The 14,581-nt window shown below is 40.1% G+C and overlaps 1 protein-coding gene across 3 annotated transcripts in view; it reads left to right on the top strand.

The window, feature by feature from the left end:
- Positions 1 to 14,581, top strand: part of NUDT4 (nudix hydrolase 4) — a 52,488-nt gene that overhangs the window by 2,128 nt on the left and 35,779 nt on the right. The window lies entirely within an intron of this gene.

Below are 14,581 nucleotides of genomic sequence, written 5' to 3'. Positions count from 1 at the left end.
TTTACCATGGTTTGCAAAGGAGCAACCTGCAAGAGACTATGCCCTGGTCCATGCTACAAACTTGTCAGTATAACTGTTGCTCAAGGGTGTGAAAAATCCACACCCCTGGGGAATGCAGTTATACTAACCAAACTCCCAGTGTAGATAGTGCTCGTGCTTTCTCTGGTCAGTAGCATCTTCACTAAGTGCTACAGCAGCATTGTAGGTGTAGACAAGCTCCATGTCTCCTCAGCTATTGCACCACCTTTTCTTTGGATCCCAGCAGCACTTCAGGTGTTCTGGCACACTTCAGTGCTTCTGCAGTTGTTTTTCTCAAATTTGAGTGCCTAGCTCAGTACTCAGGAACTGCTGGTTTTTGCCTTTCTTGGTGCCCAAACACCTGTTTTGTTCAGCACTGTTACAGCTTTCTTGTCTCACTGAATCAGGTGACATTAGCCAGTTGTAGGTGTTTAATTGCAGTGTAGACAGAACCTGTTTTTTTCACACCCCAGAGCAACAAAAGTTTTGCTGACATAAGTGCTGGTCTAGACATGGCCTTAGTTTAGGTGTTCAGAAATATACTGTTTCTTTACATTCCGCATACTCCTTTCCACCCACACAACTCCATTGAACAGCTAGTCATTTGTTGAATTAACTCTTAAGTCACGTGAACTATATCATCTAACCTCAATAGAAGGTCTGAAAAAGCAGTAACTTAAAATTCTTAATTTCATTAGATTCTTTGTGTTCCTCAAACCTCTTGTTAGGCTTCTGGTGTATGTTCATCACTTGTTCATATTACTTAGCCTGGTGCTTTCAGGAACACATGGGGTGTACTCTCTAGTATAGCCTCCCCAGTTTGCTTTTGAGATGGGGCTTGCCAAGTGCAGCAGTAAATTCCAAACAATTAGCTGCTGTAATTAGAGTTCATCCATATCTGCATTTAGCATGCATTAACCTCTTTTTGGTACTGTCCAGGACACCCTGAGAGTGTACGCTTTTTTAAATGTGATGCAGTCAGATTGTAAATTAAATCTTTTATGTACCATATTCAAGGCTGGCAAACTCCCCAAACCAGAAGTGTATAGAAAGATGCACAGGTTATCTATTTTGACTTACGTTGAATGTCAATACATTTCTTAAAAGCAATGTTGTTGCCTGTGTAGCATCATATATAAAAGCATTTACTGTATAGCATAATATAAAAGCTCAAAGAAGCAACTAGCATGTACATGTAGTGAATGTTTGCCTCCTTTTGTATTGTAGCTCCTTATTGATCTCTGTATTCTTTTTTGTGGGGAACTTAATAAAATAGAAGGATCTCCTGCCTGATTTCGTTTGAGCTGTTTTGAACAATGTCTCCTTATTAGTAGGATCACTTTTTCTTCTGTACAGGCCTGGATTGAATGAACTTTCCAAATGGTTAGGTTTGATGTAAAAATCTGTCTGGCTTCTGTGCATTTGAAAGACCAGTTCTGTTCATGTTGCATCCCTGCAGACTGCAGTCACTTAGGATATGTCTGCACTAGGAAAAAAGGTGTAGTTTTAAAACTTTATCTGATTGAATTAGGGTTTACCTGAGCTGTGTTTAAAAACACAAATGTCTTCTGTACACTAAGATTTTAATATTTAGCTAATACATGTTAAAAATGCGTTCTTTTGCCTAGAAAACGTGGCCACATACCCTGTCTTGATTATGGGAGAGTGTTTTTAAAAATTAGCTAATCTGACATTAAGGTGTCATATGCGCTGTTGCATCTGTGTTGGTCTCAGGATATTAACGACACAAGGTTCAATAAAAGAGATTTCCTTACCCATCTTGTCTCATCAAGATGTCATGTTTAACTTAATTTTAAAAAACAGTGACCTTGTTTTTAAAACCACCATTTCCCCCAGTAAAGAAAAATCCTAATTGAGTGTCTGAAATGTGCTTTAGGCAGTATATAATACCTAAATCTGGGGGCACAGGGCTTTTGACTGGAACATATTCTGCTCCCTTAACTGTCAGAGTAGAATTTGTTCACAGGTATATTGCAAAGTTTTTGTTCAGTGGAGTTTTCTATTAGTGCTGGCTTGACAGAGGATGGTCTTGGTTTTGTAGTGTTCTATAATGTTATTTGACCAGTTTGACCTGTTAAGTTTTTGATTGCTTTGGACCTAAAGAATTTTGGAGCCACTCTCTAAATTTAAATACTAATAAAATCAAATACCTAGAAGCAAAACCTCTCCTCTGCAAAAATGTAATGTGCTCTTCTAGGTATCTTAATGCCAAGACAGGTCAGTGATATTTAATTGGTCCTCCCTAAAGCAGTGAAATTATTTTACCCACAACTGAATGATTCTCAAAGGTATGGAACTTCTTCCTACTTCTGCAAAGGAAATATTGGCATGCTCATCCGTAAACCACACTCTTTCCCCACTAACTACAAGTGGCGGTAAGCACAACACGAAGAGGAAAAATGGCTCTTGCAAAGAGCCCAAAGTGATTGTGATACTGAATTACCAGTAAAAACCATATTCTGCTGCAATTTGGGCTCACTATTCAAGCTCAAGTGAGATCCTATTTGGTATGGCTGTGGTGTGCGTTTAAGCTGAGGGAGATGTTTGCATGGTGATCTAAGTCTTTGTCATTTAATTTTCTCAACCAATTTTCAGTAGAGTATAGATCTGTCTAGCTTAACCATACAAAGACGGTCCTGTTCAAGCTCTTGGGTATTAACATATGTAAAGGAACTTGAGTTCATGTCACCTGTAAGTAATGTTGGCCACACCACCCTGTTATGGTGTGGGGCCTTTCAGCACTACAACTAAAAAAATAAATAAAAATCGGGGAACCTGGTTACAACAGTTTGTACTCAGGCTGGATTTAAGATTGTAACAAAATTGGGCAACTAGAGTACAGCTTGGGGTACAACTGTAGGACTAGTAGGATCATGTGATCATAGGTACAAAGATAGTGAAAGTGATTAAATGGAAGGATATTTTTATTTATTGAACACTAATTTAACTTAAATGCTTTACAAATAATTGGGAATGTGTCTGTCAACATTCCTGAATCATCAGTTAAGGAGAGCACAACTTCCCAATTTGGGACCTCCAACAAAGTTAGGCTAAACTTCCATGTTTTGTTTCCAAGGGTGGATGGGTGTGGGGTGTATATGAAGGGGGAAGGTGGTGCAACCGGAAGAGTTTGAGACCTTTCTGGCCTTCATACAACATAAGGGCAAACTCTTTTTTCCTTTGGAGGTCACCTTTCAGTGCAGCAGCTGCATGTTGATTACTCCGCATTGTTTAATCTAATACAGTCTAAAATGCAGGTAAACTTTCAATTTAAAGTTTTAACTATAACAGTGTAAATGTAGCTAATGAAGTTACAAACTTAATGAAATATTTGTAAAAAGTGACTTTTTAGCCCATTCACAAATACAGCTACTTAGTGTTGTCTGAGTTAAGAGCGGCACCTTTTAGCATTTCATGTTTAATCACATCAGCCAAAAAGACTGCTTTGCTGTTCTGTCATAGTAACATGATTATGAATTTAGCATGGCAACCACTCTGTGGCACTTTACATGGAACTGAAGAAAACAATGCCCCCAAACTTTAGGTAAAACTTAAATATCTTACCTTCTTTGCCACTAGCAAACAGGAAGCTTTCCCTGAAAAATGGGGTGGACCAATGCTATCAGGTTGTGCATCTAAGGTTTTATTAAGTAGCATTTCACATATATTGATGTCTTAGGGCAGTGGTTCTCAACCTTTCCAGACTACAGTACTCCTTTCAGGAGTCTGATTTGTTTTGTGTACCCCCAAGTTTCATCTCACTTAAACTACTTGCTTACAAAATCAGACATAAAAATACAAAAGCATCACAGCACACTTACTGAAAAATTGCTTACTTTCTCATTTTCTGTGTATGAAATTTTAGCTTGTACTGACTTTTATGTAGCCTGTTGTAAAACGAGGCGAATATCTAGATGAATTGATATATCCCGTGGAAGACTGCTGCATGCCCCAGGGGTATGTGTACCCCTGGTTGAGAACCACGGTCTTAGGGCTTGCCTATGTGGGAACATTTACTGGCATAACTATACTGTTGTAATTATCAGTATAACTTCCCATATGGACAGTTATTGCAGAATAAGAGTGCTTTTTTCCAATTTAGTTTGTTGCGAAGTGGAAAAGCTCTCTGGAGCAAGTGTGGTGACCAGAGTTATACTGATAACTAAGTTATGCCAATAAATTCCCCATATAGACAATTCCTGAGGCATCAACCACATGTAAAATGCTACTTAAAGCTGCACAGCCTGATAGCATTGGTCCTCACCAGTCTTCAGGGAAAGCTTCAGTTTTAAAGTTTCATTGCAGTCTTCTGCAGACTTCAGTTTTCTGGGGTCCAAGCTGAAATGGTAATAATATGGACCCATGGTAAGCTCAGTTACAGAAGAGAAACTATGAAACTATTTTAGAATTACAGGAACTAGGCAGTGATGCTTAAAGACAAAGCAAGGAAATATCTAATAGTATTTTAACTAGAGAAGCAGGCTTAACAGAATTCTTTAGTCCAAAACCCCATATACATCACTTCTTGAAAATGTGATAAACCCTTTGAACAAAATACCACCAGAAGCTGTAAAAGCATCTGTGACATGTAGTCAAGAACACAAGCTTTTCTATGCTCTGTGATATGGGGCCTATGTGTATTACAGGTGTATTATAAGTTACTATTATAGTTAAGGCTTCACTGTACTTCCCATTATAAACTTTAACCACACAAGCTGAAATTTTCCATGATGAAAAGGAGTACTTGTGGCACCTTAGAGACTAACAAATTTATTTGAGCATAAGCTTTCGTGAGCTACAGCTCACTTCATAAGCTTATGCTCAAATAAATTTGTTAGTCTCTAAGGTGCCACAAGTACTCCTTTTCTTTTTGCGCATACAGACTAACATGGCTGCTACTCTGAAACCTGTCATTTCTATGATGGTTATCATCTTGGATTTATTTTAAAAAAAAAAAAAAATCTGAAGTGGCTTCTTGGTTTTTGAGATTAGGGGAAAAATGTTTGGCCCATATTAAACAACATTTACAACCATTTTGTTGAGGAGCTCTAGCTTTGGAGCAGAAACTTGAAATTTGGCATAGGAGTTGCCCTGTGCAAATTTGACCAAGTTTGGTCAAGTTACAAGATTGTGCAAACTTAGATTTTTCAGATACTCAGAATAGCTAGTTTAGTAGTAACAATTCTCCAAATATTCTGTCTGCACTGAGTAGGGTTAGGCATTTGACAAGTCAGATACTGTCAAATGTCAAAAATGGTGTAGTAATTTAAAGCACTAATTTATTAAAATAGTAATAAAAGAGTAAGAGTTATGGTTTCCAGTAAGCTTAGCCTTAGATACTTAGGCCTAATTCCAAAAAACAAGTTAACAGTTATTTTAACTCAGAAAAATGGGACAGGGAAATGAAGTTCTAAAAAAACCCTATCTTTTAGCAATGTTAGGTTAGCACTTAAATGCTAAAGTTTTTCAAACTAAACAGTTACAAAAGATGTATGAAATTAAACAAATGCATATCAACTGAGACATTTTTAAATGCAGTTATGATAGGTAGGTAGCCTACCAAATTTTCAAGGACCTTAATGGCTATGCATCTATTCTTTTTGTTGAGGGAGGAAGTTTAATGACTGTGAACTCTCTTCTCCCTCCCCCCACTCTGAGTTAATTTCTCTGTTTGTCGAGTCAGTTTAGATTGTAAGCTCTTCGGGGCAGGGACCATGTCTGTTTAATGGGCTTTGTAAACTGCCATGTACAGTAGAACCTCAGAGTTACAAACACCTTGGGAATGGAGGTTCGTAACTCTGAACAAACCATTATGGTGGTTCTTTTAAAAGTTTACAACTGAACATTGACTTAATACAGCTTTGTAATTTTACTATGAAGAAAAGTGTCTTTCCCTTTATTTTTTAGTAGTTTACGTTTAGCACCATACTGAACCGTATTTGCTTTTTTTTCTCTGCTGCTGCCTGATTGTGTACTTCTGGTTCCAAATGCAGCATGTGGTTGACTGGTCAGTTTGTAACTCTTGTGTTCCTAACTGAGGTTCTACTGTACATTGATGGCCTAGTATACAAATAAGGATAGTGTTTGTTGTAGAAGATTCTAGCCAATTAAGATGCTCAACTTTCAGTTAATGCATCTTGCTAGCAGGTGGCAACCAAAAAGGCAGGCTGCTGCCTACATTAGGACTTTCTTGCAGGAGTATTTACTGATATCGGATTATGGTCAAATTGACCAGCTTGCCAGGCCTAGCACTGAGCATGAGTTATCCCCTCTCAACACCTGTGTGCTGTCCAAACTGCACGTGCCATCCCCATAGAGTGATTGAGCATTCCTAGGGCTGCAAGGGCTGAGCAGGACTTACCCTGCAATTGCTCTTTCTAGCTGTTGTGGGTCACTATGGCAATAAAGACTGGAATTGAGAGAAGAGAAACGCTCCTGTCTTTCAACAATCCTCCTGACATGCAGTCAGAGAGGAGGAGGCGGCAGTGGCAGCAGGTTGAGGAACAGGGTGGATAGAAGAAATGTGTAGGGGAGAAATTGTGGGGCAAGAGCTGCCCAGGAGGAGACGTGTGAGGGAGAGGATACAGATGAGTCTCTAACCACTAGGACATTCCCCCTACAGAACGTGATGAAACTGAACAAATTATTCTTGAGTATAAACACTCCTTTGCTGTCCAGCAAATAGTAGTGAAACCCACTTGTGAAGTGTCTCCATCCCCCTCTAGTGGCTAGACCACATAGAAAATAGCAGTCTACTGCCAGTTATTCCATTAGCTAAAGTGGTAGAGGACTGTGCTCTGGATCTAAAGATCCCAACCCTGCTGATTCCACCGTTTGGGGATGGGTAATATGGTTCTACAAGACTGGATTTTTTTGTTAACCTTTTAAAAACTGTATCCAAGGAACTTGAGTGGTATGCTTCCAAAGACAAGCACTCAAAAATTAGGATATGACAGTATTCAGGTACAAGAGTATGCGCAAGGCAACTTTGATTTTGGCATTTTCTAACTTGGAGTGGCTGACTTTGCAACCTTACAATTTTTAAAGTAGATTTTGAATGTTATATATAGCTTTATTACATAACATGTTATTCCAGAACATGAGGTGTTATATCTTAACCATTTTATTACAAGCCAAGAGATCAAAAGAGCCCAAAAGAAACATGCAATAATGTTTCCTTCAGTTACTAAAGACTAGTCCGGAACTTTTACAGCTGCGTCTTGAGTTTCTTCCCAGAATTCTTTAAATCCTCCTGTTTTTTCTAATAGAGCTTTCTGTATAATGAAAGCCCCATGGTGCTACATGTTCTGTCAATTGGTATATACCTGTGACTTTCGGTTAACCACAGCTGGACTAGGCAGCTTCCAGTTGCTTCTTATAACCAGGAGATTGCTAGCAGCTTCTCTTCCTCCTTGAATGCAGGGTATAACTATTTCTGTACTTCAGATACAGGGTAAAAACTTGCTCAGTAAGACCTACTGGGAGACCAGCTTTTGCCTCCCTGCTGCCACACTGGCTAACTTATCTTCTGTGGCAGGTGGAACAGATTAACTTTCTCTCAGCTTCTGGGAGAAGTTAAATTTAGAGGTGGGTGTAGCTAGCTAACCTATCCGAATCACCTTCTTTTCACATAAGAAAGAATCTCAGAGGGAACTGATCGTCAAAGGCAAAACCTCCCCAGGCTTTTGGGAAAGGGGACAAAATTTGGGTCAGGGATCCCAAATAAGTGATAGTATGGCAAGAAATCGAATTCCTTGCTATACAATTTGAGAGCCTTCCTTCATGGACAAGAAGAAAAATTCCTCAAGCTGTGACCATGTCAAATAAGTGTTGCATTGTGTTCTGAACCTAGTGAGATTTTGATGTAGAACTCCAGGAACTGTCGAAAGCCATGTGTTAAAGTTTGCTTTCTTGCTTGCATTCATCTCATCATTTGTAGTTGACAGCTCCATTGTTTCACTAAAACAGAATTGGTAACGATTGTGTAGAGAAAAGCCTTCGGCTAGCATTTTGCAGGTTGCCCCAGGTTATCAGAACCTGGAATATGATTCGCTAAAGAGCAGAGCAGTGGGTGAATGGGTTCTTGGCAACTTGTGCTGCTGGGTTGGTGAGCTGCTGTACTCTGAACAGTTGGAGCTTTTCAGTGCTTTCATTCTTAAGTCACAAATGCGTGGATCACTGTGGTCAAATCAGTCTGATGGGGTGGGATGAATCTTCTAGCCAGCTATAGGTGGCCGGTGGTATTAGTAGCTGTAGTTAGTCTGATATCAAGAGCTAGTGAGGAGTTGAGTCCAAAATTGCATGTTGCCTTCACTGGAGGAAGCGAGCTCTGTATGGAGATTGTATATGTGATGAGTTCTCCAAAGCACTTCCTTCTCCCCATCAGCATAACCTATTATCTCCCACTTCATTTTCAGCCAGTTATTTATTCTGGGGCAGATAATACTCTGCTGGGAGATGGTGCTGGTTTTTATATTGGTAAGAACTAGGTGCCAGTGAATTGGTGACACCTCCCATAGGGTCTCATGAATGTCCCAGTAGCTTCATGTTTAATAGGATAAGGGGGGGTATTTTGCATTGTGGAACTTCACACGTGAGGTTCCTAGGTGTGGTGTAGTCATTTCTTCATGCTCTGAACCCAGAGGATCATGAAGAGTTGCAGATTTTTGTGCTCATTCATTCAATACTGGTACATCTCTTGAGGCAGGACAGATATATTTGGTGACTGACTGTATCAAATGAGAAATCCAGCAGTATGTCTGCCCATTGAAAGATGAAGTCATTCATTGGCACAATAAATACTGTTTGTCCTGTGTCCTGGCTGAAACTTACTTGTCAATATTCTGGGTCCTTTTTAGTTAACAAATTAGAAGTGACTTTGTTAGCACCTCTATTGGCTTGCTCACAAATGTGGTCACTGAGTAGCATGTGATAATTTCTTAAGCGTTGGCCATGTCTTTGCCTGGTTCAATTACACTTCCTCCTTCAAAGAAGGTGCTAATTACTTATGGTAGGGGTCCCAGATTTTACTGATTGTTCCACTAGCCATGAAGAGTATTGAACTTGCAGGATTTTCTCATCCATGAATGGACCAAATTCTTGGATGGAGATACTCTTATGGTCTTATGTTGCAAAATTAGAATGAACTGAATGAGATCTGTGCCTTAAGATTTTTCTCTTGGGGGCATGTGTTAATATTTTTGGATATTTAATCTAGTTAATATTGCCTCACATTACACACTTCACAAAACTTTCCAGGACAAATGGGAGTGGGAGGAGGGGTGTGAGCCAGACAAAAGCTTCAAAGTGTGTACTGCTGACTTGTAACCTTCACACTTGTGGGTTTCCTTACTGTACCTATAATTGTGAAGTCTATTTGGTCATCTTAACATGCATTTGTGTCCATTTCTCAAAGGGTATGTTCACTCTATAAACAATCCATCATACAAACACAATTTAGTGCTAACTGTTTAGGTCAATGGTAAAATCAAACATTTTATAGAATAGTGTAAAAATGCATGGCTTTATGCTAAGCTTCCAGTCAGGGCAAGCAGCCTGATTTATCCCCTACTAGTAAACTGGAATTTGTTTTCAGTCCTTAACTAAACAATAAATGCTGATTAAAACCATTCCACTAAGCTCTGAATGATTTAATGTAATAGTCATCACTATTACTAGTTGCTTTCACATAAGAGAGCTTTAAACTAGGAATTTGGGGGAGATGGTTGGGAGATGTCCAGGTAATCTCCATGCTGGATTTTAACATTGAGAGGGAAGAAAACAAAGTAAGAGAGGATACAGCTGTGGGTAGGAGAATGGACATAAGGACAAAGGGCAGTGTGGATACCAGTCTAATAGGTCATACTGGCTGTAGAATGTCTGTGCCTAATCGGGTAAAGAATGTGAGCAAGGCCAAACAGCAAAAATTAAGATGTTTGTACACCAATGCAAGGAGCCTAGGTAACAAAATGGAGGAACTAGAGCTACTGGTGCAGGAAGTGAAAACTGATATTATAGGGATAACAAACCTGGTGAAATAGTCATGACTGGACTACAGGTATTGAAGGGTATGTGCTGTTTAGGAAAGACAGAAATAAAGATGAAGGTGGTGGAGTAGCATTGTATATCAATGATGAGGTAGAATGTAAAGAAATAAGAAGCGATGGAATGGATAAGACAGTCTGTCCGGGCAAAAATCACTTTGGGGAAGAAAACTACTAGAGCCTCCCCTGGGATAGTGCTTGGGGTGTGCTATCGACCCCTGGGATCTAATTTGGGTATGGATAGACCCTCTTCAATGTTTTTAATGAAGTAAATACTAATGGAAACTGCGTGATGATGGGAGACTTTAACTTCCCAGATATAGACTGGAGGACAAGTGCTAGTAATAGGGCTCAGATTTTCCTAGATGCGATAGCTGAAGGTGGGTGGATGGATTCGTTCATCAAGTAGTTGCTGAACCGACTAGAGGGGATGCCATTTTAGATTTGGTTTTGGTGAGTAGTGAGGACCTCATAGAAGAAATGGTTGTAGGGGACAACCTTGGTTCAAGTGATCATGAGCTAATTCAGTTCAAACTAAATGGAAGGATAAACAAAAATAAACCTGCGATTAGGGTTTTTGATTTCAAAAATTGAGGAAATTAGGGAAGTGGATTGGACTGAAGAATTTATGGATCTAAAGGCAGAGGAGGCCTGGAATTCAAGTCAAAGTTGCAGAAGCTATCAGAAGTCTGCATCCCAAAAAAGGGGAAAAAATTCATAGGCAGGAGTTGTAGACCAAGCTGGATGAGCAAGCATCTCCGAGAGATGATTAAGAAAAAGCAGAAAGCATACAGGGAGTGGAAGATGGGAGGGATCAGCAAGGAAAGCTACCTTATTGAGGTCAGAACATGTAGGGATAAAGTGAGACAGGCTAAAAGTCAAGTAGAATTGGACCTTGCAAAGGGAATTAAAATCAATAGTAAAAGGTTCTATAGCCATATAAATAAGAAGAAAACAGAGAAAGAAGAAGTGGGACCGCTAAACACTGAGGATGGAGTGGAGGTCAAGGATAATCTAGGCATGGCCCAATATCTAAACAGATACTTTGCCTCAGTCATTAATAAGGCTAATGAGGATCTTAGGGATAATGGTAGCATGACAAATGGGAATGAGGATATGGAGGCAGATATTACCATATCTGAGGTAGAAGTGAAACTGGAACAGCTTAATGGGACTAAATCGGGGGGCCCAGATAATCTTCTTCCAAGAATATTAAAGGAGTTGGCACATGAAATTGCAGGCACATGAAATTGCAAGCCCATTAGCAAGAACTTTTAATGAATCTGTAAACTTAGGGGTTGTACCGTATGACTGGAGAATTGCTAACATAGTTCCTGTTTTTAAGAAAGGAGGGAAAAAACGTGATCCGGGTAACTACAGGCCTGTTGGACACCTATAGTATGAAAGGTCTTGGAAAAAATTTTGAAGGAGAAAGTAGTTAAGGACATTGAGGTCAATGGTAAATGGGACAAAATACAACATGGTTTTACAAAAGTAGATCGTGCCAAACCAACCTGATCTCCTTCTTTGAGAAAGTAACAGATTTTTTTTTTTTAGATAAAGGAAACGCAGTGGATCTAATTTACCTAGATTTCAGTAAGGCGTTTGATACAGTGCCACGTGGGGAATTATTCGTTAAATTGAAAAAGATGGGAATCAATATGAAAATTGAAAGGTGGATAAGGAATTGGTTAAAAGGGAGACTACAGCGGGTCATACTGAAAGGTGAACTGTCAGGCTGGAGGGAGGTTACCAGTGGAGTCCCTCAGGGATCGGTTTTGGGACCAATCTTATTTAATCTTTTTATTACTGACCTCGGCACAAAAAGTGGGAGTGTGCTAATAAAGTTTGCGGATGATACAAAGCTGGGAGGTATTGCCAATTTAGAGAAGGACCGGGATATCATACAGGAGGATCTGGATGACCTTGTAAACTGGAGTAATAGTAATAGGATGAAATTTAATAGTGAGAAGTGTAAGGTTATGCATTTAGGGATTAATAACAAGCATTTTAGGTATAAGCTGGGGACGCATCAATTAGAAGTAACAGAGGAAGAGAAGGACCTTGGAGTATTGGTTGACCACAGAATGACTATGAGCCGCCAATGTGATATGGCTGTGAAAAAAGCTAACGTGGTCTTGGGATGCATCAAGCGAGGTATTTCCAGTAGAGATAAGGAGGTGTTAGTACCATTATACAAGGCACCGGTGAGACCTCACCTGGAATACTGTGTGCAGTTCTAGTCTCCCATGTTTAAGATGAATTCAAACTGGAACAGGTACAAAAAATGGCTACTAGGATGATCCGAGGAATGGAAAACTTGTCTTATGAGAGGAGACTCAAGGAGCTTGGCTTTTTTAGCCTAACTAAAAGAAGGTTGAGGGGAGATATGATTGCTCTCTATAAATATATCAGAGGGATAAATACCGGAGAGGGAGAGGAATTTAAGCTCAGTACCAATGTGGACACAAGAAGAAATGGATATAAACTGGCCATCAGGAAGTTTAGACTTGAAATTAGACGAAGGTTTCTAACCATTAGAGGAGTGAAGTTCTGGAATAGCCTTCCAAGGGAAGCAGTGGGGGCAAAAGACATATCTGGCTTCAAGATTAAACTCGATAAATTTTATGGAGGAGGTGGTATGATGGGATAATAGGATTTTAGCAATTTGATCTTTAACTATTCATGGTAAATAGGCCCGATGGGATGTTCGATGGGGTGGGATCTGAGTTATCCAGGAAAGAATTTTCTGTAGTATCTGGCTGGTGAATCTTGCCCACATGCTCAGGGTTCAGCTGATCGCCATATTTGGGGTCGGGAAGGAATTTTCCTCCAGGGCAGATTGGCAGAGGCCCTGGGGGTTTTTCACCTTTCTCTGCAACATGGGACATGGGTCACTTGCTGGAGGATTCTCTGCACCTCAAAGTCGTTAAACCATGATTTGAGGACTTCAATAGCTCAGACATAGGTGAGAGGTTTATTGCAGGAGGGGGTGGGTGAGATTCCATGGCCTGCATTGTGCAGGAGGTCAGACTAGATCATAATGGTCCCTTCTGACCTTAATATGAGTCTGAGACTCCAATGAACGCTAGTTTGATCAGCATGAAGTTGTGTGTCATGTTCATGTTATGTGGAATATCAGCTGTGCTTAGCATTTAATCCTCTTGTAAGGTTTTAACGTTGCTCTTTGAGCATTGTTTAAGTGGATCCTACTCAAGAAAATACACATGCCCTCAGGTTACAAGCGCTAAACTTTCTGAATAGCGCCATGTATGTATGCACCCTGCCTATACACCCATACCAAAGGATATAAGGGGAATCAGCCTTAATACATAAGCATTGAGCAGAATCTTGGTGATGACCATTGCTTAACTCTGTTTTTGTCTGCTAGGAAACTACTCTGGGCTTTCAGTTAAGTAAGTAAGGTCTTCTGCTTTGGGGGCCTTGTTTGGCTGTTTTCTTTAGTCTTTATGGTTGCCCAGTTGTTGTGGGTCTGCTTCCTTGTTTGGGGGACAGTGGAGACAGTCTTCAAGCTATGTCCCCCTGCATTAGCACATGCTGATGACATGAATACTCCTGGTGTTTGCTCTGCCTTGGAAAAATAAAACTCCAAATTCTACTCATGTGCCTGAGCTTCTCCAAATTCATATGTGGAGCATGAGCATAGCTCTCAAGAACAATTTGTGGGAGGTCTTATTGCCTTCATGGAAGGCACTGATCTGGAACAGACCTTGATGTTGAGTCCAGCATCAGCAGTCAAACACTCTACAGCCAGAGAAGCCTTGATGTCAGGGGTCTCAAGGTCCTGTAAAGCAAGTTCCAGTACATAAGAATATTCTAGAGAATTCTCAGATACAACTTTCCCATTCCCCAAATCTTCTGTTAATGGTTTTAGAAGAGGTAAATGCTGCCATTGAGCACTATGTCAGCATTGATGTAAAGTCTTCACAGCAACTTTGAGGTGCCTTCAAGTGATGCTGTTCTCTGACACCATTATTCTTTGGAACCAAGGGAGAAGGGGTAAAAAGTCGAGTCTCGTGATTCTTTCCAACATAGTAACTGCTTCCACACTGAAAGCTTGGTGTTGGGGAGGAGGCAGGGTTGAGGGACTCATTTAGTGACAGGAATCTGATGCCTTGCTTTTGGTTATAATCTTGATAGGCAGTTTTCACTGCTGGATGCTTCTACACCATCAGATTTGGTGATTCAAAATGTCTTTGGCATCTGTGGTGACGACCTTTTTATTGCCTTTCCATATGGCAATTTCTTCCTCTGCTGTCCTCAGGAGAGGGCACTCTTATTTGCCCTTTACATACATCTTGTATTGAGTTCACAAAGATCAGACTGAAAGACCCAGAGAATCAGTCAACCTCACCCTTAATCATGATGGGGGTCTGATGTTGAGAGAGATCCTAGAAAAAACACTATGCACCTGTATTTGGGTAAAGAGATGTGCCACTTACAGGATTTGTTAGCCCTTGGATTTCAGAATTGAGATA

Source organism: Chelonia mydas, chromosome 1, assembly GCF_015237465.2.
Source record: "Chelonia mydas isolate rCheMyd1 chromosome 1, rCheMyd1.pri.v2, whole genome shotgun sequence".
Classification (NCBI taxonomy): domain Eukaryota; kingdom Metazoa; phylum Chordata; order Testudines; family Cheloniidae; genus Chelonia; species Chelonia mydas.
The sequence above is the reverse complement of the archived record's forward strand: the minus strand, read 5'-3'. Positions and strand labels throughout refer to the sequence as shown.